At 43.3% G+C, this 22,547-nt stretch overlaps 1 pseudogene; it reads left to right on the forward strand.

Annotated features, from left to right (window-relative positions):
- Nucleotides 1-18,907, forward strand: part of LOC127027962 (uncharacterized protein KIAA2026-like) — a 42,203-nt pseudogene extending 23,296 nt beyond the window's left edge.
- Nucleotides 18,908-22,547: the final 3,640 nt, after the last annotated feature.

Consider the following 22,547-nt stretch of genomic DNA (forward strand, 5'->3'; position numbering starts at 1 on the left):
GAATGTGAAACATGTGCTGCAATCAAGCAAGCCAAGCGGTTAAAGCCTCTCTGGTATGGGGGACGATGGCTGAAATACAAATATGGAGAGGCCTGGCAGATTGACTATATCACACTCCCACAGACCCGTCAAGGCAAGTGCCATGTGCTTACAATGGTGGAAGCAACCACCGGCTGGCTGGAAACATATCCCGTGCCCCATGCCACTGCCCAGAACACTATCCTGGGCCTTGAGAAGCAAATCTTATGGCGACATGGCACCCCAGAAAGAATTGAGTCAGACAACGGGACTCATTTCCGGAACAATCTCATAGACACCTGGGCCAAAGAGCACGGCATTGAGTGGGTGTATCACATCCCCTATCATGCACCAGCCTCTGTGAAAATCGAGTGATACAATGGATTGTTAAAGACTACATTGAGAGCAATGGGTGGTGGGACCTTCAAATATTGGGATACACATTTAGCAAAGGCCACCTGGTTAGTCAACACTACAGGATCTGTCAATCGAGCTGGCCCTGCCCAATCAGAACTTTTACGTACTGTAGAAGGGGATAAAGTCCCAGTAGTGCACATAAAAAATATGCTAGGGAAGACAGTCTGGGTTACTCCTGCCTCAGGCAAAGGCAAACCCATTCGTGGGATTGCTTTTGCTCAAGGGCCTGGGTGCCCTTGGTGGGTGATGCGGAAGGATGGGGAAGTCCGATGTGTGCCTCAAGGGGATTTGATTTTAGGTGAGAACAGCCAATAGATTAAATTGTATGATGTTGATTGCTATATAATCCTGCCACTGTATGTCATCATTATTATCATTGTTATGTGCTATATTAATGGTATTACAGTAAGAATTACTTAGATTAATGAAGAATGAACTTTGACAAAACTGAGTGAAGGGCAGTAGTGATGGAACCAGGACTGACTTCAGCATGCAACCATCCGACACCACACACCATCCTCCTGCTGCGCCCAATGTCACCTGCCTGCCACATCACACCGAAGCCCAATCCTGTTCTGCCGACTGAGCGGACTTTGCATCATCCCTCCTGCCCAGACAGACTGTTACAACAGATGGAGCCCAAAGTCATGGACTGAATGAACTCAACAGACATTTGGTAGAGATGGCCCATAGACTGTGGGAATGATATCTGTGTGTATATATTAAAAGACAGGAAAAGTGATGGTGATTAATTGGAAATATATCAGAAAGTGTGGGATCTGGGCATAACGTAAATGGTATAGAATAAGGGGTGGATATTGTCCTGGTTTCGGCTGGGGCAGAGTTAACTTTTTTTTTAGTAGCTGGTACAGTGCTGTGTTTTGGATTTAGTGTGAGAATGATGTTGATAACACTCTGATGTTTTAGTTGTTCCTAAGTAGCACTTATCTTAAGCCAAGGACTTTTCAGTTTCCCATGCTCTGCCAGCAAGCAGGTGTGCAAGAAGCTGGGAGGGAGCAGAGCCGGGGCAGCTGACCTGAACTAGCCAAAGGGGTATTCCATACCATGGAACGTCATGCCCAGTATATAAACAGGGGGGAGCTGCCCGGAAGGCGCGGATCACGGTTCGGGAACTAACTGAGCATCGGTCAGCGGGTGGTGAGCAATTGCATTGTGCATCACTGGTTTTTTCCTTCCCCCCCCCCTTCCTTTTTTTGTTAGATTCCTTTTCATTACTATTATTATTATATTTCATTATTACTATTGTTAGTATTATATTTTACTTTAGTTATTAAACTGTTCTTATCTCAACCCACGAGTTTTACTTTTTTTTTTCCTTTGCTTTCCTCCTCCTCACCCCACTGGGAGTGGGGAAGGGGAAATGGCTGCGTGGTGCTTAGTTGCTGACTGGGGTTAAACCACGACAGTAAGGAAGCCCAACAGCTGGGATCCCTTCCTAGAAACCAGGGGATTGAGAGAGGAATTGGAAAAGAGGCAGCAATTTGCAGTCTCTGGAGACGGCTCCTCTCAAGTGTGAGGGCAAGATATCCATTCAAGGAAGATCTTGTGAACTACCAAGGAAAATGGACTACCACAGACAAAGGCATCCAGTACCTGAGAGAATTAGCGGTGCTGGAAGTCATCTACAGTGATCTAGATGATGATGAGGTCTCCAAAGATCCAGAGGATGTCCTGTGCGCATGGGCCATGTGGAGGAAGGTGATTCAAAGTGCTCCAGCATCATATTCTAACAGCTTGGCAGCGATGTATTGCCCAGATATGGATACACCAACTGTGGAGAGTGTCTTCTTGGCTCCAAAACTTTGAAGAAAATCTCTGTACCTCCTCATCCCTACAGGACAGTGCCTTGGCTGTCAGGGGCGCCCCAAGAAGTCAGTCCCCTCCTGCCCCGGTCAGAGGGAAAGGGAGCCCCAGGTGCATGTTGCGTGGTGCACTCTGGTTCTTCCTGCGTGACCAGGGGGAGGACAATGAGGAAGTGGGATGGTGAACCCACCTTTAAGCTGGAAGCCCGTGTACGTGAACTGAGAGGGAAGACAGCTGTTAAGAAGGGGTCACCCAAGAAGGCTGTCAGCTTAGTTGCTGTAGAGACACAAGAAGGCAATCAGCGATCTCCCAGACATAGAAGAAAGACTGAAATCACCTCCCTTGATCCTGGTGAGGGGACTTCTGGTCTGGCACTGCAAGGGTCAGACAGCGAATACTCCGACAAGGAACAGGAATAGAGGGTCCCTGCCTTCGGCCAGGAGGAGGAAAGGGATGACCGGGTATACTGGACTGTGTGGATTCAATGGCCTGGCACATCAGACCCACAGAAGTATAAGGCTTTGGTAGACACTGGTGCACAGTGTATGCCGGTGCCATCAGGGTATAGGGCACAGAACCCATCTGGATCTCTGGAGTGACAGGGGGATGCCAAGAATTGTCTGTATTGGAGGCCGAGGTGAGCTTAACAGGGGACAAGTGGGAAAAGCACCCTATTATGACCAGCCCAGAGGCCCCTTGTATCCTTGGCATAGACTGCCTCAGGAGAGGGTACTTCAAGGATCCAAAGGGGTACTGATGGGCTTTTGGTGTAGCTACTGTGAACACAGAGAAGATCAAACAGCTATCTACCCTGCCTGGCCCCTCAGAAGATCCCTTCATTGTGGGATTGCTGCGAGCTGAAGAACAGCAGGTGCCAATTGCTACCAGGACGGTGCACCGGCGGCAATATCGCACCAACCGAGACTCCCTGGCTCCCATCCATGAGCTGATTCATCAACTGGAGAGCCAAGGAGTCATCAGCAAGACTCACTCACCTTTCAATAGTCCCATTTGGCCAGTGCAAAAGTCTGACAGAGGGTGGAGGTTAACAGTAGACTATCGTGGCCTGAACCAAGTCACGCCACCACTGAGTGCTGCTGTACCAGACATGCTAGAGCTCCAATATGAACTGCAGTCAAAGGCAGTCAAAGTGGTATTGGTATGCTAAAATTGATATTGCCAATGTGTTTTTTTCAATTCCTTTGGCAGCAGAGTGCAGGCCACAGTTTGCTTTCACATGGAGGGGTGTTCAATACACCTGGAATCGACTGCCCCAGGGGTGGAAGCACAGCCCTACCATTTGTCATGGACTAATCCAAACTGCACTGGAACAGGGTGATGCCCCTGAACATCTACAATACATCGATGACATCATCGTGTGGGGCAACAAGGCAGAAGAAGTGTTTGAGAAGGGAAAAAGAGTCATTCAGATTCTTCTGAAAGCTGGTTTCACCATAAAGAAAAGCAAGGTCAAGGGACCTGCACAGGAGATTCAGTTCTTGGGAATAAAATGGCAGGATGGATTCCGTCAATGTGCCTATGGATGTGGTCAACAAGATAGCAACTATGTCTCCACCAGCTAACAAGAAGGAAACACAAGCTTTCCTAGGCCTTGTGGGGGGTTCTGGAGAATGCATATTCCAGGTTATAGTCAGCTTGTGAGCCCTCTCTATCGAGTAACCCGAAAGAAGAACTATTTTGAGTGGGGCCGTGAGCAACAGCAAGCCTTTGAGCAGATCAAACAGGAAATAGCTCATGCAGTAGCTCTTGGGCCTGTCCGGACAGGACCAGCTGTGCAAAATGTACTCTACACTGCAGCCGGGGAGCATGGTCTCACCTGGAGCCTCTGGCAGAAAACATCAGGAGACATCTGAGGTCGACCATTAGGGTTTTGGAGCCGGGGGTATCGAGGATCAGAAGCCCACTACACCCCAACTGAAAAAGAGGTACTAGCAGCATATGAGGGGGTTCGAGCCGCTTCAGAAGTTGTTGGTACAGAAGCATATCTCCTCTTGGCACCGTGATTGCCTGTGCTACACTGGATGTTCAAAGGAAACATCCCCTCTACACATCACGCAACCAGCGCTATATGGAGTAAGTGGGTAGCATTGATCATGCAATGAGCTCGACTGGGGAAGCCCAACCACCCAGGAATCCTGGAAGAGATCATGGACTGGCCAGAAGGCAGAGATTTTGGAGCATTGCCTGAGGAGGTGGCTTGTGCCCAAGAGGCACCACCACCATATAATGAGTTATCAGAAGATGAAAGGCGTTATGCTTTGTTTACTGATGGATCCTGTCGTGTGGTAGGAAACCATCGGAAGTGGAAAGCTGCTGTGTGGAGTCCCACACGACAAGTCGTTGAGGCCACTGAAGGAGAAGGTGAGTCAAGTCAGTTTGCAGAAGTGAAAGCCATCCAGCTAGCCCTAGAGATTGCTGAACGAGAAAAGTGGCCAGTACTCTATCTCTCTACTGGCTCCTGGATGGTGGCTAATGCCCTATGGGGGTGGCTACAGCAGTGGAAGAAGACCAATTGGCAGCACAGGGGTAAACCCACCTGGGCTGCTGCATTATGGCAGGACATTGCTGCCCGGGTAGAAAACATGGCTCTAAAGTTACATCATGTAGATGCTCACACGCCCAAAAGCTGTGCCACTGAAGAACATCGAAACAATGAACAGGTAGACAAGGCTGCCAAAATTGAAGTAGCTCAGGTGGTCCTTGACTGGGAGCGTAAGGGTGAGCTATTTATAGCTCGATGGGTCCACAAAACATTGGGACATCTAGGGAGAGATGCAACATACAGATGGGCTCATGATTGAGGGGTGGACCTGACCATGGAGGCCATCACACAGGTCACCCATGAATGTGAAACATGTGCTGCAATCAAGCGAGCCACACAAGTAAAATGTCCCTGGAACAGAGGGCGGTGGCTGGGTTTTCGATATGGCGAGGCCTGGCAAATTCACTATATTGGACCACTGCCACAAACACGCCAAGGCAAGTGCTACATACTCACCATGGTGGAAGCAACTACTGGATGGCTAGAAACATACCCTGTAAACCATGCCACTGCCCGAAACACCATCTTAGGCCTTGAAAAGCAAATTTTGTGGTGACATGGTACCCCAGAAAGAATCAAGTCAGACAATGGGACTCATTTCCGAAATAACCTCATAAACTCCTGGGCAAAGAAACACAGCATTGAGTGGGTGTATCATCACATCCCCTATCACCCACAAGCCTCTGGAAAGATTGAGAGATATAATGGACTGTTAAAGACTTATGTTGAGAGCGTTGGGCAATGGGGCATGGAAGCACTGGGATATAAATTTAGCAGAAGCCACTTGGCTGGTTAACCCCAGAGGATCTGCTAACCATCCTGGTCCTGCTCAAACAAAACCCTTACATACTGTGGGAGGAGACAAGGTCCCTGTAGTGCACATGGGGAAGTGGCTGGGGAAGGCAATATGGATTGCTCCTCCCATGGGAAAAGGCAAACCCATTTGTGGGATTGTCTTTGCTCAAGGACCTGGGTGTACTTGGTGGGTAATGCGGAAGGATGGGGAGACCCGGTGTGTGCCTCAAGGAGATTTAACCTTGGGGGGAAAAATAATCTGTGATGTGAGTTGTATGTTGTAGGAAGTAATGCAGCAGGAATGACCTGAACCGACGAAGAGTGAGTTTTCACAAGGAACCAGGCAAGTGCAACGATGACCCAAACCAAGCTGGTGTTGGTGCCCAGCAATCAAACATGCTGCTTCTCCTGTCCTGAACATTCATCTTGACAGATGGGGCCCAAGCCTGTTTGTGAACATCTGGAGGAGTGGAAGAAGCCTATGGAATGGGAGAGTAATATCTCTCTGTTAAAGGAGAGGGGATAGTAGTTAATGAGAATGTGTAAATCTGTATGTTGGGTATAAAGATGGTTTAAGTATGTAGTTTAAGCCGTAAGTGTTGGTAAGAAGGGATTTCAATAATGAGAATTAAATACAATGGGATGGTTAGAAGATATATATATATATGTGTGTATTAAATTATGTGGGACCTGAGCATGACGCAAATGGTATGGAATAAGGGATGGAGATTGTATTGGGTGTGGCTGAGATGGAGTTAACTTTCCCCATAGCAGCCCTCATAGTGCTGTGCTCTGTATTGGTAGCTAGAAAGGTGTGGATAACACACCAATGTTTTGGCTGCTGCTGAGCAGTGATCCCACAGCATCAAGGCTGCCTCTCCAACATTGCCCCCCCCTCACCAGTAGGCTGGGGGTGGGCAAGATTTTGGGAGGGGACATAGCCAGGACAGCTGACCCAAACTGACCAAAGGGATATTCCATACCATATGTCATCTGCTCAGTATAAAAGCTAGGAGAAGGAGGAGCAGGGGGGGCATTTGTTATTTACATTTGTCTTCCGGAGCAACCACTATGCGTACTGAAGTCCTGCTTCCCGGGAAGTGGCCGGACATCACCTGCTGATGGGAAGTAGAGAATAAAATCTTTTGTTTTCCTTTGCTTTTGCGTGTGACCTTTGCTTTTGCTTTATTAAACTGTCCTTATCTCGACCTATGAGCCTTTCGTTATATTTTCTCTCCCCTGTCCAGTTGAGGAGGGGGAGTGATAGAGCAGCTTTGGTGGGCACCTGGCATCCAGCCAGGGTCAACCCACCACATGAGCATACAGAGACCAGTAATGGGAATCATGTTTGTATTGTGATCCAACTGTATGTTGCAATTGTTATATTGTGTTTGTGTTGTGATTTCAGTATATTTCTGTATCACTCAGCTAAATTGAAGTCCCATGAAATGTCAAATACCTTCAAATAAGTAAATTTGATATCTAACATTAAACCCTCATCATGTGGAATATCTAGAAGAACCTGGTCAGAGAGTATTGGACTCTTTAAAGGAGGAGAAATGTGACCTGTGATCATTTTGTTCTTCCCTGAAGTGATAATTAATATAATGAAGTCTTGAAGTCTGTTCTTGACTAAAGCTTCTACCTGTGTCTATTCAGCCCATGAAACAATTGTTTCTTCACAGTTTATTCAGTGGCTATATCTAGTTCATATTCGATTTTTCCCTATATAAATCAGACTGCCTTATTTACAGGTAAATAAGTCTCTTCAGCTTTATCAGCTTCTCCTTTTTACTCTCCAGTTAATTTTCATGACTTTTTTTATTCTATCTTGTTTTCATTCATCCTATTCTTTGCTAAACATAAGATTCCAATCTGACCAGGTAATCTCTGACCAGGTTCTTTTAGATATTCCTCATGTGTAGAATTTAATTTTTAATACCAAATGTACTTATTTGAAGTTATTTGATGTTACATGGGATTTTGATTTAGCAGAGTACTGAAAGCACAGCAACGTACTGAAATCACGATACAAATACAAATTACACTTGGCAGAGTATACCAATTGCAACATACAGCTGAATCACAAACGTGATTCTCATTACCGGTCTCTATATTATGCTCACCTTCATGATGCTGGGTGTTCCCAGTCGCCAGGAAGCAATATGTGGGTTGAAGCCAGCTCAAGCCTGTTGCTCCCTTCAAAGTTCTTTTTGTTCATTGTTCTGATTTTATACTCTATTTTGAGCTGAGCCACGCTTATACCTCCCATGTTGGTCTGGCTAAGGAAGACATATATTTGCATTCTTTATATTAACTCAGGGATTAACAGTTACACAGTCATTTGTTTCATTGAACTGATATAACCAGTTGATTTGCTCAACTGGTTGACCTAGTTTACCCCAGTTGACCCATCCAACTGATGTAGTGTTTAGCTAGAACAAAGGCCACCCTCTGGTCCCCTTTGTGTTAAGTTCAGTTTTCTTTGCAACAGCTGTGGTCAGTCACTCCCTACCTTCTTCCCTGACCTTCATGAGCTATGACATAGCCCTTGCCTAGCTCCTCACAGTCTTCTTCCATTGTAGGGGTTCATTGATTGATCATATAATCACATCATTGTTTATTTTGGCTATTTTGATTTTTGATATGATACATTCCACTAATATTATGCAGTATATCAACTCATCCTTCTACAACTCTCTATGAAATGTTATATGTGGTCTTTAAGAGGAAAATAAATCTGCATCTGTATTAATATTGGTTTACACATTCACAGCTAATTCTGTTGACTATTGACACTAATAAGCAATATCAAATGCCTAATTAGGCTACAATATACAAGTAGGCTATTTTCTAAAACAGTACTTGATGGAAGCTTATCTTCAGTATTTTACACATGCACTATGACCAGGCCACAAATGGGGGGATATTAGAAGACAATTTCCTGACTTCGGTTTTCAACATCAAACATTGTATGGTAATATGGTACCATTTTCCATATAAAAAGTTTGGGGTTTGTAACTTTAATTAAAGAATGAATGAATAGCCATTAATTCTGTTCTGTAACATCTAAATGATTATTCATAAAAATAAACAGTGGCTCAAGTCCTCAAATAAGCATGCAGCTTGACATTGTACAGTACACAGTGGGCAGACCTGCTAGGAACAGGTAGAAAGGAATTTGTTCCACTAGTCACAGAGAGCACTGTTGCAGACTGCTGAAAGGCTGCCATGTCAGGCCTGGACCAGCTTTTCCTGCCCTAAATTTCTGTGCATGCTGAAATACAGATAGCTATTAAACAGAGCTCTACCAAAAGCTAAAGACATATATAAAAAAGGTACCTAAGTCTTGCTTCTTTTTCTGCTGCAGAACCATACTGTCTCCTGTCTTGTCAGAGAGGTTGTTAAAACAAAATCATCAGTGAAGTAAAAATGCACTGAATTGGTATAGTGACAGAAGCATTATAATATACATTATCTGCTTGTGTAGCTGCCCATATATACATGTTCTCTCATTTTTGTGAGTGACTTGATAATAAAGTTTTTAGAACAAATATTTATAAGGCATACATGTTTAAGACTGTAAAAAGATGTGTTTTGATTCAAAGGAACCAACTCACAGATGGACTGTAGGCCAAAGCACCTTTATTTTTGCTAGCGGGGAGAGCATAGGGTCCATCCTACAAAATTGCATCTCCGCCGAGGTAAAATTTCAGTCAGCTTATATAGCAGTTTTATCAAACATTCCATACATTCTGTGGTTAATCCCCGATAAGCAAGCAGTCTGGTTACAAAATTTTAGTGCTCTATTTTGTCTATTGTAACTAATTTTATGGTTCCCTAGATAACAAGGTTTATATCCAGTTATCTAATCAGCAACAACTAGTAAAAACACGCCCAAGTCTGCACTCATTGGCTAGTGATAAACATTTCATTCATTACTGGTCAGTCGTATTTAAATTAACTCCGCTTGCGATGTAGATTAGCACGCTTGCTCCCTACGGGTGTGGGGGAGCAAGTTTCTTCGGTCTTGAATTGAGTCGGCGGTCGCGCTTCCCCCCGCCGCCTCCACCCTCCCCCCAGTTACGAAGGACTTCTCCGGGTTTGGCCCACCCTGCAATTCAGTCAGCAGAGCCAGGGGGTACAACACCGATACTGAGGAACATCTTGCCCTTTTAGCACGTATTGTTTCAGTATGCAGACTTGCTAATCTTTGGTATGTAGGCCTGCTTGTCCTTGGTATGCAGTTTGTCACAGCTTTTGCCTTTCTTTGTCTGTTCTCACCAGTTTCTGATGTTCTTCAAGGATGCAGGTGTAGAAATGGCATAACTTCTGCATACTTGGTTAATCTATATCTAAATTCTTTTGCAACTCTGGTATGGTATCGTTATCCCTCCTTTTCTTTTGAGGATAAGAATTCAGAGTATTTGCTAACTCATACTTATGCTTAAGAGCGGCCTAGTTATGTCAAGCAAACCCTCAAGCCACACCAAACTCCATTCCTTAATTCAGTTTCACAGCATTATATTCACTGTGATTTTTTTTTTTTGCGATAATTAATATCACATATTGCCTGTCAGGAAGCAGCAAGAATAGCTGCTCCACAAATGTAGGTGAGCTGGGAGCTGAGGGCAACAGCAAGGCAGGGGCAGTGCCCTCACCAACAGGGTGCACTTCCACTGCACCCAAGGAAGAAGAGCAGAGCAGGTCCAGTAATGGTAATCAGGGTCAACCACAGTCCAGTTATGGCCAGGCAAGTTCAGAGTGATGAGGCAGGGCCAAGGTCAAGCCAGGTTGGGGTCAGTAAGGTATGCTGCTGGGCACAGCATACCTACAGCATAGCTCAGGCAAGACCCAAGGGTGAGGACCTGAGCTTAAATGCAGCCCCGAGCAAAAGGGGGAGGTCCCCACCAAGGCATCTCCCAGCTCTTTCTCACACATTAGTGGTTTTCCCAGCAGTCTAATCCCAAGTTACATGGCTGCACCATATCAGAGCTGCCCTTGAGCACAGACAGCCAAACCCCAAGGAGCAGGGGCAGGGGGAGGGTGCAGAGCCTGTTGGTTCCCTCAGGGCCCCAACAGCAACTATTTAAATGAATAGTGAGGAAAAGTGTGCTGTGCATGCACACTACTCATTTTTTCACAATGTTTTTTATCCTCACTTAGCCTTTCCAGTTTTAACAAAACAAGAATTCTTTATGGACGATTATACACGCTAAACTTCAGTTTGGAAAAGAAAACAGTTTTTAATTGCAAGATTGAGTTAAACTAAAGATTTTTACAGCTGCAATGTGTTCCTTACTCCATAGTCTGTTACTTTATAAATGGCCAATTTACAGAACTTTCCTTTTAAGAACTTTATCTAGAATTTTGGATGAGCAAAGTGTAATGCAAAGTGTGAGTGTGTGTGTGTGAATCCTGAAAATGATACCAACCTTTGTTTTTGTAAGGGTCTATATAAATTTTATCACTTATACATTAAATGGAATATTTATACAATTTTTTATAGAAATATCTTTTTAATATTAACTTTTGAAGCTTTGCATATTTGATTGCCTTCCTTGACCTGAAGGAACGACATATATGTCTACGACATATATTAAGGTTACTCATATAAGCAATTTTAAACATGTGGTGTAATTGTTAGCAGGGTTCTATTCATTTCTAATTTTGAGCAATCTGAAAAAGTAAACATCTCTGCACTGTTGCTTTTATAAATTAGGATATTATCTCTTTGCACTACACAAACTGTAGAGTATTAGGTTTGCCTTATGAAGGTTGGTAATAGACATTGTGAGACTTAATATTGTTCTAGTCATTATTTTTCTACGTTGTAAGTGTACCAAGATTGTTGTAGGACTACTATAGTATAACAAGATTCAGATATAATGCAATGCTAAATGTTATTTATGTTTGCAGGGAAGATGGTACCATTGAAAGCAAGCTGTAAAGGAATTACATCATAGTACATCGATACAACTAGTTAATGAACTGTTACCATGGGAACTAAAGCTAATGAAAGCATTTCAAAGAAACAGGTAATTAGCTGCTCTTTTTAACAATAATACAAGAAATTTGAAACAAAATCCAACTCCTTACTTTTAAAAACCAGTCAATCTTAGCTGGCTTCTAAAATCATGGTGATGAAGATATTTTGAGAATAGAAATGATATCTAAGTAGCATTTTAGTCTGAAGAGGTAAATGTCATTTTCTGTAACAGATTTACTGATTACAAATAAATTTGAGATTTAACCCCTGGTTTTTTTCCCCACGATGCTCTAGAATCCCTAAGTATGCTTGTCTCAAGCTATGCCATATCATAATTGTCATGATTTAACCCCAGTCAGCAACTAAGCACCACACAGCCGCTTCCCCCTCCCCACTCCCAGTGGGGTGAGGAGGAGGAAAGGAAAAAAAAAAAGTAAAACTCGTGGGTTGAGATAAGAACAGTTTAATAACTAAAGTAAAATATAATACTAACAATAGTAATAATGAAATATAATAATAATAATAGTAATGAAAAGGAATATAACAAAAAAAAAGGAGGGGGGGGGAAGAAAAAAAACAGTGATGCACAATGCAATTGCTCACCACCCGCTGACCGATGCCAGAGTCGCGATCCGCCCCTCCCAGCCAACTCCCCCCGTTTATATACTGGGCATGACGTTCCATGGTATGGAATACCCCTTTGGCCAGTTTGGGTCAGCTGTCCTGGCTATGCTCCCTCCCAGCTTCTTGCACACCTGCTTGCTGGCAGAGCATGGGAAACTGAAAAATCCTTGGCTTAAGATAAGCGCTACTTAGCAACAACTACAACATCAGAGTGTTATCAACATCATTCTCACACTAAATCCAAAACACAGCACTGTACCAGCTACTAAGAAGAAAGTTAACTCTGTCCCAGCCGAAACCAGGACAATAATCTAGCTGTGGTTAATATTGCTGTTTGTTTGATCAAGAAATTCCTGAAAAACAGTATTAAAAAACCTGGACCAAGTCTTCTTACAACTTTTTAAGTCAGTCTGTGGTATTAAGTACTACCTAAAATTACCTGAACTGGTCATTAACAACCTCATAAGAGAACTAGTTCTTAAACTGTTATTTTGAAAGTCTTTCTAGTTTTGTAAATTAGTGTATATCTGGGATCATGTGCATCAGACAAACATCAGTGTAGCAGTGATGATAGGATTAAAGCTAGTTAAGATGGGTAATATCAGCAATGAAGATGAGGTGAGGACTAGAACCCAGATTCAAAGCCCTTTAAAGACTACATATGTTGCCACTGCATCTTGAAGCTTGTGCTGCTGTTGTCTGTTAGCTAATGTCACACTCATCTTAGAAGGAGGATCCAGGGAACTACAGGCCAGACAGATTAATAACTGTTGGGAAGGTTATGGAGCAAATCCTCCTGGAAGCCATTTCTAGGCACAAGAAGGACAAGAATGTGACTGGGAACAGCCATCATGGATTTACCAAGGGCAAATCATGCCTGACCAACATGATTGATTGCTTTCTACAATGAGATGACTGGCTCTGTAGACAAAGGGAGAACAGTGAATGTTGCATACCTTTGGCCTTTGACACAGTCTCCTATAGTATCCTTGGAGCCAAATTGGTGAGGTATGGACTGGATAAGTGGACAATAATGTGTGTAGAAAATTGACAGGACTGCTGAGCTCTAAGTGTCACGATCAGCAGTACAAAGTCCAACTGGTGGCTGGTTACTACTGGTGTCCCTCAGGGATCAATACTAGGGCCAACACTGTTGATATTGTCTTTATTAATGACCTGTATAATGACTCAGGGAGCATTCTCAGCAAGTTTGTGAATGACACCAAATTGGGAGGGGGTAGTCAATGTGCTGGAGGGCAGAGCTGTTATTCAGAGGGATCTGGACAGGCTGAAGAAATGGTCTGACAGGAACCTCAAGAAGTTCAGCAAAGACAAGTACCAAGTCCTGCACCTGGGCTGGAATAACCCTATGTACCAGTACAGGCTGGAGGCTCACTGGATAAAAAGCAGCTTTGCAGAAAATGACCTGGGGGTCCTGGTGGGCAACAAGTTGAATGTGAACCAGCAGTGTGACCTTGCAGCAAAGGAGGCCAACAGCGTCCTGGGCTGTACTAGTAACAGTGTAGCTAGCAGGTCCAGGGAAGTGATCCTTCCCCTCTATTTGGCATTTGTGAGACCACATCTGGAGTCCTGCATCCAGTTCTGGGCTCCCCAGTGCAAGACAGACACAAACATACTGGAGCAAGCCCAGCAGAGGGCCACCAAGCTGGTCAGGGGGCTGGAACACATGACATATGAGGAGAAGCTGAGAGGACTGGATTTGTTCAGCCTGGAGAAGAGAAGGCTCAGGGGAGACCTTATTGTTGCCTGATCAGAGGATGCAGAGAAGACAGTCAGATTATTCTCAGAGGCGCAAACCAATCGAGGCAACAGACACAAGTTGGAACATGGGAAATTCCGATTAGATATAAGGAAAAAAAATCATCATGAGAGTAGTCAAATGCTGGAACAGGGGCCCAGAGAGTTTGTGGAATATCCACCCTCAGAGATGTTCAAAACTTGACTGGACAAAGCCCTGAGCAACCTGATCTAATTAGACTTGCTTTGAGCAGGGAGTTGGACTAGAGACCTCCAGAGGTCCCTTCTACCCTAAATAATTCTAAGATTTAAGGAAGTACCAAAACCTTATTTTTACTGTCATAGTGGTTGAGTTTAGGTCCAGGCTAGAATCTATATTCTATCCTAGACAATTTGCTAATTACTAGCATCTCTTCACTGTTTTCTTAATGAATCTCTCTGATGTCATGTTTCCCACTGGCTGAGCTCTGTAGTTCACTGTATTTATATGCTAAAATACCACTAGATCTCATCTGAGCAATGATATAGAAGAAAGAACAAGGGAGAAAGTAGCATTATGTGACTATCGAGGTAAGTATCGTGTCATGGTGGATATTATTTCGCAAGAGTGTTCAAATGGAGTGAATTACCTATGTACTTCTATCTTCTGCACATTCCTAATGGAATATGAGCTTCTGGAATTGAGTGGCAACTATTTTAGCAGCTGAAAAATGAGGAAGGTGTTTTACCGAAAAAAGGAACATTACGGTCATCTAACTGCACCAAAGACATGATGCATTCCTGAAAGCAAGAATTGCTTATTTTTCTAGATGAAGCTGTCTTCAGAGGAAAGAATAGATTTGTAGATTTGTTACAGATGTACCTGTATTGATTAGGTTATTAATTATCATAGTGTAAGGTGGAAAGCAGGAAATGGAGACAGGAAAGTAGTGATGGGTCAAATTTTACTCAGTCTTGTTGCTTTTTGTTAAAGGACTTAAGAGGATAGAATTTCATTTCAGTGAGGGAAGACTTTTAGAGACTTGAATATAGCTACCCTGCACATTTTTAAAGGGCATAGGTTATTGTAGGCTATCTTTTCTATTTGAAATTTTTTGGGGGAGAAACTTACAAATAAAAGCATGAAAAAATTCAGTATTGTTCCTCAGTAAAGTTAGTTGTTGTGTGTGTCATTATTTTCAAGGTCTCGATTGAAGAAAGACTATGATAACTTTCAAAGACAGCCAGACCATGATAAATTTACCAGAGAATTATGGAGTAATGACAAAAGTGAGGGTGATGCTGGCAAAGAGTCTTTTTAAGTAGTAACCAGTAAATCTTCAGAGTCTATAGAACATGAGGATGTTTCCAAAAAAGATCACCTAGACTTTGGTAAGTATTTACTGAAATTTAATAGCCTGGACTTGATTCAAGGGCCTATCAGTTTTTTCATGCATGTTTCTGTCATATATTTTACCTTAATTATAGTGTAAGCATACTGGATTTTGTGATGCACTTCTGATAGATGGTAGACCAGAAGGGGGCAAGATGACCTAGATGAGAATTTTGATTTTATGTATTAGTAAGCTTTTGCCATTTTTGTGCTTAATTATTTCTGTGATAAAATAGTAGGCCTGCTCAGAAGAATTTACATTAAATCAGCTGTAGCTTAAGTTGTTAAAAAAAAGTAAAATACATTAGATGATTAATGCTGTCATCACCTCAGAAACTGTTCTTGATAGTTGTCCTGACAAATGTTTATGAACTAGCACTTTGCCTTTATCTGAACATTGTCAAACTGTCATCATGTAGGCGTATCAATTGCAAACTTGTAAAACACTTAAAATTTTTACTTTACTATTTTTGCAGATGAAATGAAACTGTTAGAGATGGTTTTACCTACAGGAAAAAACAGACTTCTAAAAAGAGATTTGACTTATAAAGAAATACATAAGATGCTGCCCAAATCTGTTAAATGACAGTCCGAGCAGAACAGTTGTCTGGATGATAGCACAAATGAGCTTTCACCGAGAAAGAAAGCTAAGTTGAACACTACTGAGGCTATAGTCTAGAGTTCAGAAAGTGGCATGCAGACAGACAGTTGTTTGACTGAGCTGAAACAATATGAACAACCAACTCCAGAATCATTTTTCCTGTCAGATCCTGCAACATCAATAGCAAACTTTCTGAAAGGGACCAAACCCATCCAGGCCTTGCTTGCCAAGAGTATTGGAAACAAAGTGACATTAACAAATCAACTGCCACCTCCCCCAGGCATAAATGTATCTACTTCTGAAAAAACAGTTATATCACCTATGGAATCACTGCCAATAAAACCAGCACTGCCTTGCCAGACCAGTTCAAAAAGTCCTTTGCAAACAGCATAAAAAATGCCAGGTAGCCATTATGTATCAAGAGACCTTCACAACAGCTCAATGAAAATTCAAATGCAAGCTGTGACTGACCCTAAAACTGGAGAAAAAGTCATGCAACAAGTCATGCAACCTAAGAATTTTCTTATTCAGCAGAATGAAGGAAAAACTATATCGAAGAACATTCAGTCATGGCAACAAAAGTCTCCTGAACTGCACTGTACAACCTTCTCACAAGCAGCAATTGTCAATGTTTAACACCTGTCCTGGTAACACCAACTGCACATGCTACCAATACACTGCCTAGTACAATTTTTAACAAGCATATTATGCATCTGTCACAGATAACTAGTCCTGTGAACAGATTGCAATCATTGCCTTCTATAAACTCAACAAGTAACTTATTATCATCAACAATTACAATGAGCCACAGTGAAACTGACAAAACCAAGCCTACAGTTTCAGCTGCCCCATTCCCTATATCTTTGGCTTTACCCACTGTTTCTACAGGTAGTCAGCCTTTTACATCAGCAACAACATTAAGTGGATCTACAAATACTACTTCTTCCTTTCATAGTCTCACATCACAGAAGACCAGTGACTCCTTTGAAGCTAAGCAAGAACTAAAAACAGTGTGTATAAGAGAATCACAGGCTATTCTGGTCACAACACAAGGTGGGAACACAGGAATTGTTAAAGTACAGACAAACCCAGACCAGACTGCAGCTAATAGTTTATCTCCTAATTCAGCTTTTGCTTATGCACCTCAACTTAAGGCATTTTTGGTGCCAAAATCCACAACATTATCAACTTCTACTCTTTCATCTATAACAACAGCCACATCTGATTTTCCAGTTTTTGGACAAGCATCTGTTTCTGTATTTGTCACCTCAGTGGCTGCTTCTTTCAACATTCCATCTTTTCCTGCTGGCTTAAATCAGATAACGGGGAAAAAATTCAAATGTATGTTAGGGCAGCTTCCTCATGGGGGCATTTTGAATCAGAGAAAACCTGTCATGTATCCTCTCCTACTTTCTTGGCCCCCCTTTCCTCAACTAGCACTTTGATGTCAGCAATTCCAAGCAGTCCTTTTAATGCAATTAGCGTTGGACAGGATAACACTGGCATTACCCCAAATTCTTCAATGCAGCAAGGTGATACTAAAGCTAAAAAACATCCCCTTATACAATCTGAGATTAGTACAGCAACAAATGGTGATGTAATCAGTGGTACTCCAATTCAAAAAGTTATGTTAGTCAAAAATCCACCTATTTTGTCTCCATGTGGGGCTACAGGAGTCAATATTATACTTTCTCTAACTTCCACTAGTGTAAGTGCTCAGAAATTAGTTTTCATTACTACTCCACTTCCTAGTGGTGCATCAAACACTAATCTAGTTGTGGAGTCATCAAAACAGATCCTCCCTTCTTCCCTAAACAAAATATTTGTTATTGCCACAGAGCAGCCACAGTTGGTTTTGATCCCACCTACAGTAGAAGTACCAATTAAAAAAAAAATCATCAACTAATGTGGCTCAAGTAAAAGATGTGAAAATTGGACTAAACATAGGGCATGCCTTTGTAAATACCAAAGGCAATGAACAACAAACTCCACCAATTAATATATTGCAGTCTGTCAATTCTAAGGGAGAAGACAAAAAGAGTATGGGTCTGTCTTTATGTTTCTCAAGCAGTGGTAGCTTGGTTCCAGTATGTTCAGGGTTTACAAGTCAAAATGTTACATCATTGAATAAATCCATAGGTGTTGTAATGAAAGCTGCAACTGCCTTTACAGTAACAGCAGCAAATGCGTGTTTGGAATCTCTTTCAGTAACACCAAGTGAGACTTCTGTTGGGACACAACCTACTGTCTTGATTGATGGAAACAACACTTCAAGAATAAGGCTGGGTTTAGCTAAGCAACTGTGTACATTGAATATAAGAAATACTGTGGGTATATCAACTGTGGAAACAAGACATCTTGCTTCACCTGTGCTAATTTCAACTACACAACCAACAGTATCTCCTCAGAATTTATCATCTACTTTACAGTTTCCAGCTGTTAGCCTGCCTGGATCTGTAGCCATCTCCCCTAAAGTGATACATACAGTTCCTCACTTGATAGCAGTTCCAAATCTCCCCTCACTTCCAAAAGATCAGCCACCTGCATTGCTTCAGTTTCAGTTACCAGGTATTTCAGCTGCTTTGACATCTAATGCAGATATTCACAAGCCTCAAACTATATTGTCCTCCGCTTCACGAAATACAGGTAAAGTAATTAATTTTCCCAGCTTTTCTTCTCTACAATGCAGATGTCTCCCAATATAGTGAAAGTCATACTTACGCCTGTGCTTCTGCTATTCAGATGTCTACAACTTCACCCTCTGTAACAAGCCAGGCAGGAGATCAATTGAATGAACCTTGCATTCAACAGAAAATAATTATTAACACTAGTATGCCTTTGTCACTTGGAACTGAGATAATGATTAATGGTACTCATTTTATTGTTCCATCACAAGGCCTTGGACCTGGCAGCCATGTTCTTCTCCTCTCTTCTAATTGTCCTGGTTTCGGCTGGGATAGAGTTAATTTTCTTCCTAGTAGCTGGTATAGTGCAGTGTTTTGGATTTAGTAGGAAAAGAATGTTGATAACACACTGATGTTTTCAGTTGTTGCTAAGTAGTGTTTATACTAAGTCAAGGATTTTTCAGCTTCTCATGCCCAGCCAGCAAGAAGGCTGGAGGAGCACAAGAAGTTGGGAGGAGACACAGCCAGGACAGCTGACCCAAACTGGCCAAAGAGCTATTCCATACCATATGACATCATGCCCAGTATATAAACTGGGGGGAGTTGGCTGGGAGGGGCAGATCGCTGCTCGGGAACTGACTGGGCATCGGTCGGCGAGTGGTGAGCAATTGCATTGTGCATCACTTGTTTTGTATATTCTAATTCTTTTAGTATTATTGTTGTAATTTTATTATTATTATCATCATCATTATCATTATTTTTCTTCCTTTCTGTCCTATTAAACTGTCTTTATCTCAACTCACGAGGTTTTTTTTTCCTGATTCTCTCCCCCATCCCACTGGGTGGGGGGGGAGTGAGTGAGTGGCTGCATGGTGCTTAGTTGCCGGCTGGGGTTAAACCATAGCACTAATACAAAGCGGACTCCTCTTCCTTTAGCTATTAACCATGGTCAAGGGGCTCAAGGTGTACCAATTGTTAATCCTATACCCCTAAAGATCACACTAGCACCCACTAATTCATTAAATTGGCAAACATCAAAACATCCTTTGAAAAGCTCTACAAAAATTGTGAACTCTTCTCGGTCTGCAAATGCTTTACCCGCTGTACACAGTGCCCCAAATATTGAATACTCCTGCTAGCTCATGTGCTTCACTGTTGTATTGGGTTTGCGTGGCAAGGTTTTGGTAGCAGGGGGGCTACAGGCGTGGCTTCTGTGAGAAGCTGCTAGAAGCTTCCCCTATGTCCGATACAGTTAATGCCAGCGGGTTCCAGGACGGACCTGCCGCTGGCCAAGGCCAAGCCAATCAGCAACAGTGGTAGCGCCTCTGGGATAACATATTTAAGAAAAGCAAAAGAAGTTACAGGGGAGTTGCAGTTGCAGCCAGAGAGAGCAGAGTGAGAAGATGTGAGAGGAACAACTCCGCAGACACCAAGGTCAGTGAAGAAGGAGGGGGAGGAGGTGCTCCAGGCACCAGAGCAGAGATTCCCCTGCAGCCCGTGGTGAAGACCATGGTGAGGCAGGCTGTCCCCCTGCAGCCCATGGAGGTCCACGGTGGAGCAGATATCCACCTGCAGCCCGTGGAGGACCCCACGCCGGAGCAGGTGGATGCCCAAAGGACGCTGTGACCCTATGGGAAGCCCGCGCTGGAGCAGGCTCCTGGCAGGACCTGTGGACCCGTGGACCCGTGGACCCATGGAGAGAGGAGTCCATGCTGAAGCAGGTTTGCTGGCAGGACTTGTGACCCCGTGGGGGACCCACGCTGGAGCAGTCTGTTCCTGAAGGACTGCACCCCGTGGATGGGACCCATGCTGGAGCAGTTCGTGAAGAACTGTAGCCCATGGGAAGGACTCACGTTGGAGAAGTTCGTGAAGGACTGTCTCCCGTGGGAGGGACCCCACACTGGAGCAGGGGAAGAGTGTGAGGAGTCCTCCCTCTGAGGAGGAAGGAGCAGCAGAAACAACGTGTGATGAACTGACCCAAACCCCCATTCCCCATCCCCCTGCGCCGCTCGGGGGGGGAGGAGGTAGAGGAAATAAGGAGTAAAGTTAAGCCTGGGAAGAAGGGAGGGGTGGGGGGAAGGTGTTTTAAGATTTGGTTTTATTTCTCATTATCCTGCTCTAATTTGACTAGTAATAAATTAAACTAGTTTTTCCCCAAGTCGAGTCTGTTTTGCCCGTGACGGTAATTGGTGAGTGATCTCCCTGTCCTTATCTTGACCCACGAGCCTTTCGTTTTATTTTCTCTCCCCTGTCCAGTTGAGGAGGGGAGTGATAGAGCAGCTTTGGTGGGCAACTGGCATCCAGCCAGGGTCAACCCACCACAACTGTCAACAACAACACTGTCTATGTCTTCAGTGATAAAACCTCCAGCTAATCTTTTAGTTGCAACTTCTTTGATTTCTGCCATGCACCCTGGGAGCTCTCAGTTATCAAGTAACACTTCAGTGTTTGCCTTAGATACATCTATCAAAAAACTGTTGGTAAGTCCAGAGGGAGCCATTCTGAATGCTATAAATACTTCAGCATCAAAAGCTTCATCACTGCCTTCTGTTGTAATGTCCACAAGCAGAAATCCTATCACTGTCTTTCCTCCTTTTCAATCATCTTGCCTAGATAAACCTGAAAAAGCTGCATACTGAACTTAGAGCAAATGAGCCACTTTGAAATGTTGAGACATTCTTTTTCTTTGGAAGTGGTTGTTATAACTTAAACCATTTCTTATTTTGTTTAAAACATAGTGGATTTCTTTAAAAAATTGTTAGATTATGGGTCTTTTCCATTTACCTGTGGGGCTTGAGAGGAGGAACAATATATTCAGGTTCAGAGTTATGCTTTCAGAGGGTTAATAAAATAGTCATGGCATGAATTTGTATATATTCCTGAATTCTTAACAATCTGTATTAAACTATATGTACAAAGAACCAATGTATAGGGTTTTTAAATTTTTTTTTTAGTAATTTTGGACCAGTGTACTGTTCGGCAACAATGCAGAAGAATCTGCATGTAATAAATCAAGGTGCTATACTGCTTTGTGTTGGTAATAGTTTAAAAGTGTGTATATCTGTTGCATTGTGGCAGAAAATACATATATATGCACATCTTTTCATTTAATGCAGAAGCATCTCACCATGGCTGGGTGCCTCTCTGAAGTGCCTGAAGTACCTCTGCATGCAATAGGGAGCAAACAGAAGGAATTAGAGGTCTGTGTGCAGCTGCAGGGCTGTGATCTCATCAGGATCACAGAGACATGGTGGGATAGCTCAGACAGCTAGAGTGCTGCCATGGGTGGATACAGGCTCTTTAGGAAGGACAGGCTGGGAAGGCGAAGAGATGGAGTTGCCCTTTCTGTGGGAGAGCAGCTGGAATGCATGGAGCTTTGTCTAGGGATGAACGATGAGCCAGTTGAGAGTTTAGGGGTTAGGATTAGAGGGCAGACCAACATGGATGACACTGTGGACTGCCTGATCAGGAAAAAGTAGATGATGCCTTCTTCAGACAACTGGAAGAAGCCTCACATTCACAGGTACTGGTCCTCATGGAGGACTTAAACCTCCCTGACATCTGTTGGAAGGACAACACAGCAGGGCACAAGCAAACCAGGAGGTTTCAGGAGTGCGTTGATGACAACTTCCTAACACAGTTGATTGAGGAGCAGACAAAGAGAGGCACTCTGCTGGACCTCATACTTACAAACAAGGAAGAAATGGTTGGGGATGTGAACGTTAGGGGTACCCTTGGCTGCAGTGATCATGAGATGGTGGAGTTAAGGATCCTGAGAGGAAGGAACAAGGCAAATAGCAGGCTCACAACCCTGGACTTCAGGAGAGCAGACTAGCCTGCTCAGGGAGTTGCTTGGAAGAATCCCATGGCAGACAGTCATGGAGAGAAGAGGGATCCAGGACAGCTGATTGATTTTCAAGGATCACCTCCTCCAACTTCCGATTGGTCCATTCTGAAGAGCA

Source organism: Gymnogyps californianus, unplaced genomic scaffold (genome assembly GCF_018139145.2).
Source record: "Gymnogyps californianus isolate 813 unplaced genomic scaffold, ASM1813914v2 HiC_scaffold_111, whole genome shotgun sequence".
NCBI classification, from domain to species: domain Eukaryota; kingdom Metazoa; phylum Chordata; class Aves; order Accipitriformes; family Cathartidae; genus Gymnogyps; species Gymnogyps californianus.